At 56.3% G+C, this 3,921-nt stretch overlaps 1 protein-coding gene across 3 annotated transcripts in view; it reads right to left on the minus strand.

Annotated features, from left to right (window-relative positions):
• Positions 1 to 436, minus strand: part of CREB1 (cAMP responsive element binding protein 1) — a 40,781-nt gene extending 40,345 nt beyond the window's left edge. The window contains exon 1 of one of the 3 annotated variants that reach the window (XM_021399705.1): positions 188 to 436. The gene's annotated coding sequence lies outside the window, so the exon portion shown is untranslated. The remainder of the gene's footprint in view (positions 1 to 187) is intronic. The other 2 variants (XM_021399704.1, XM_021399703.1) reach the window with 2 other exon arrangements.

Here is a 3,921-nt window from a genome sequence, read left to right on the forward strand (position 1 = left end):
TTCGCGGCGCGGCGGCGACGGGGACGGTGCGGGGCTCGGCTCCATCTTTAAGGCGGGCGCCCCTCCCGCGGGCGGTGCGAGGCCGGGCCCCCGCGTCCTGCCGCCCGCCGGCTGCCCCGGTCCCCGCCGGGCTCCATTTCCTTCCCTCCCCCCCGCCCCTGTTCGCTGGGCGCCGTCCTCCTCTTACCGGTTGCGGGCTGCTCCGTCACTGCTTTCGTTCGCGCCTGGGATCTCGCCGCAGTTTTATTCTCTCCCCCACGTAACACACCGCGTCAAACTACACCTCCGCCGCGTCACTCACACACACACAGGCGCTCCCAGCCCGGCGACAGGCAGGCAGCGGCCGACTGAGGAGCGCCAGCCAGGGAGCAAGCGCCGAGCGCGCCGCGGCCCGCACGGAAACCGCCGAGCGCTCACGGAAACCGCCGAGCGCGAGGCGGGCGGCGGGAACGGCCGAGCGCGCCGCCGGCCTGCGCGGAAAGAGCCGAGCGGCCGCGGAAACGAACGAAGCGCCCCGGAGGGGTGGCGGAAAGAGCCGAGCGGCTGCGGGAAGGCGCGAACGGCGCTTCCGCCCGGGGCGGCCCGCGGGGCAGGCGGCGGGATGGCGCGGAAGCCCTCAGGCGCTCACGTGAAACGGCCGAGCCGCCCCGAGCCGAAGGGGCCCCGCGGACGGGCGCCGCCCCGCAGAGCGCGCCGAGGGCACCGGGACCCCCGGTTCGCCGAGCACGGCCCCGAGCACGCGTCGGCCGCCGCCCCGCAGGGCTGCGCGCCCCAGGGTTCCCCCCCCCCTGCTGCCCCACCGATCTCGGGGCCCGGGAGCCTCCTCGGCCCGCGGGGACCCCCACACTCAGTGTTTCCGCAAACACAGCGTGGCGGCGCGGAGCCCCAGCCGGGCCTGCCGCCCCCAGCCCTCCTTGTGACACGGATCCGCCCGTGAAGTCCTTTGCTGCCGGCCTGCGCTAGGCCGGGGGGGCAGAGAGGAGCAGACGCCGGGCCATGAAGGCGGAAACCGGAGCGCTGGCGGCAGCACCAGGCCTGGCGGCCATTTGCACCCGGCAGCGCCAGCCCCGTGCTCCACCGCCTCAGGGAGGGACGGAGCTCGCACGGGCTCCTTCAAGCACTGAATGGGCAAACAGTCGCCAGGGGAGGCTCTTTAAGGAGCCGGTGCTGCCTCGGGGCAGGGTGGGCTGCCCGAGTGCACCTCCGGCACCGTCTTCTCGGGGCTAAAGGGCGCACCTCGTCCCGCAGCAAGGAGAACCAACTTTACCAACTCCTACCGCCAGATAAAAGCCCAACGCAGTCTCATATAAAGCACTTTTGTCTCACGAAACCTCAAGATGGCACTGCAGAACAAGATTTGACGCTTCGTGTCAGGTACATCCTGGCAGACACCACGGTGCTCACTGCCTCTGCCACTCAGACACTGTGCTCTTGTCTGGCCTTGTTTTCTCAGGGATTTCATTTAGACTGTTCCATGTAAATCCATCCAAAATTAAAAGGCGATGCAGAGAACAATTGCAGGTTTACTTTCTGTTTGTTGATTACAGTTATTCTAAACCAAACTGAAATAAACCACAATTGACATATTTAAAAAACGCGGCTCATGTTAAACTGACAGCGCATTGCTGATAACCCCATAATATGGCTTGGGCCACATCTCATTTTCCACACCTGCTGCACTTGTCCCCTTTGGCCTGTCTGCAAGCAGGAGCTTCAAGGCTGTGAGAACCTATGTGAGAAAATACCTACAATGAGCAGAACAGACTTGGTGACCTGAGTGTCTCCTTTCTATTTCTGCATTTCTTTATCTGTTTTCCACATCCTTTTCTTTCCTCCTTGTGTTGATCTTGGTGTTGCATCATCCTTGTTTGCTCCCTGTGACAAGCATGGTGGATGTTCTCTACATGTGGCCGTTTTCCAGGCCTGCCTTGCTCACTGTGGGGCAGCAGCCCTGAAGGATCGTGGCAGTAAGACTTCAAGAATAAACTCCAGCCCTTGAGAGGCAACCAAAAGGCACTGACCAGACCTCAGACAGCGACTCCCACCAGCAGCCCTGGCTGCACAAGCTTACAGCCGGGCCCTGAGCTACATACATAGGCGGGCAGCTCCTTGCACAGCTCTGATCCTGCTGCCCATTTAAGGTCTGGACGATCCTCTGGCATCCTGCTGGCCTTCCTCAGCCCTGTGCTCACTTGTGGCTTTCAGCAGTGCTCTCAATGTCCGTCAGTTCAGCTGCAAGGGGCATCTTGCAGTGGTGGCTGCTCCTTTGCCAGCCAGCATAGGCTCCTCATAGCACTGATAGCTCGAGAATGCAGTTTATCACAAACTAAAACAGATGCCTCGGGTAGGTCACATGCCTGAAGTCATTCGAGATTGTGCCAATGTTATGTTTCTGTGGTATTTTCATCTCTTGCCCATGGCTCAGGCTAAGACCATATGTGGACCGGAGCTGGCTTCAGCCCTGACTCACACCGATTCAGCGGCAAGGCTGGGAGAACATCTCGTGTGCCGCTGCTCCAAAACTTTCTGGCAGCTATTTTGCACCTTCTTCTTTCCCTTCCAGGGTATTTGTTTTTCTCCTCTCAGTCAGCATCCTGACCAAAATCAGGACACTAAGTAAAACTGGAACTTCTTCAGGAGTGGGAGTCTGACCTGCAAAAACCTCTTCCGTCACTAGCATCTGTGCATTCCTTTCACTGTGGTCTCTTGGGGACTTCGGATAAAATGGGATGGTAATGATGTACCAATTACCCACAAAGTCCAGAATGGAGAGGTTGACGTGGGGAGCGAACTGGAGAGCTCAGCAGTTTTCTTCTTCATCAGTGAAAGTTTGCTTGGTGATGAGTGAAACCCAGCAAGATTAATTACTTTTCTTGCAGTTCAGCCTCAGGGGCAAATTCATTAGCTCTGCAGCTGCCAGGCTGGTTATCCTGGGCAGTGGATCCTTGTGCATGGCTTTGCAGGTTGATTGCCCCTGGCCCAGGGTCTGTGGAGGCTAACGGGTGGCACAGAGATCCAGAAAGGTTGGCACCTGGCTGCAAGGTGTGGCAGAGCCACAGAGCACGAGTGGCAATCTGGAGCAGTCAGAACCGGTGACACTGGTCACACACAAAGCAGTATTTATTGTGGAAACACAGAGATACATGCATTTTAAGCAGTCTGGTCTACACATCACTAAGCAGAGCGAAACACAAACATAGTTTCTGAAGCCACCTCTGGGACTGATTTGTAACAAAATCATCTTTCAACATCACATGCTCACTGCCAGTTTCCATAGGACCAGTGTGGTCTGGCAGTGCAGGGACAGAGAGAGGTTGTTTTGTACACATATGACTTAATGTACAGCATGAGCATTGCTGGGGAGAAAAGAAGATAGGGTGTGCTCCAGGGCTTCACAGCCACGTTCACTAATGGATATTCTTCCTAAGGAAAGAAAGAGACAGAAACAGATTGTTTGCAAGTATTGAATGTGGAGGAAGGCAGATGTTATATTAGATGGTTAGCAAAGTGTCCAGCACGCTTCAGTATAACAAGCATGGCACTGCACTGATTTCGAAACAGATGAAGGGGAAAGCAGGGGTACCTCCATGTCTCTGTGATGTTCGTGGCTGTTCAAAAGCATAGACTGATCCAATGATGAAAGCAGCAGAAAATGAAAGGTGCTTTTTTGAAACCCAATGGCAAAGACTTGTCAGCCCTCCATTTTGGTCTCTGCATGAGATAGATGGAGGCTTAGCTACAAACTCCCATGCAGAGCAGTCTTCTATCATTTTATAGCCTCTCAGGACCAGCTAAAACTGCTTACTCATCAGGATAAAGACAAAGCCCTACAGGTTTAGTACCTGCCAGGGAGAAGAAGATTCACTGGGCTCCCTGAGCACTTTATTACAGAAGTAGGTCTAAATTCACAGGTACCTTAGA

Source organism: Numida meleagris, chromosome 5 (assembly GCF_002078875.1).
Source record: "Numida meleagris isolate 19003 breed g44 Domestic line chromosome 5, NumMel1.0, whole genome shotgun sequence".
NCBI classification, from domain to species: domain Eukaryota; kingdom Metazoa; phylum Chordata; class Aves; order Galliformes; family Numididae; genus Numida; species Numida meleagris.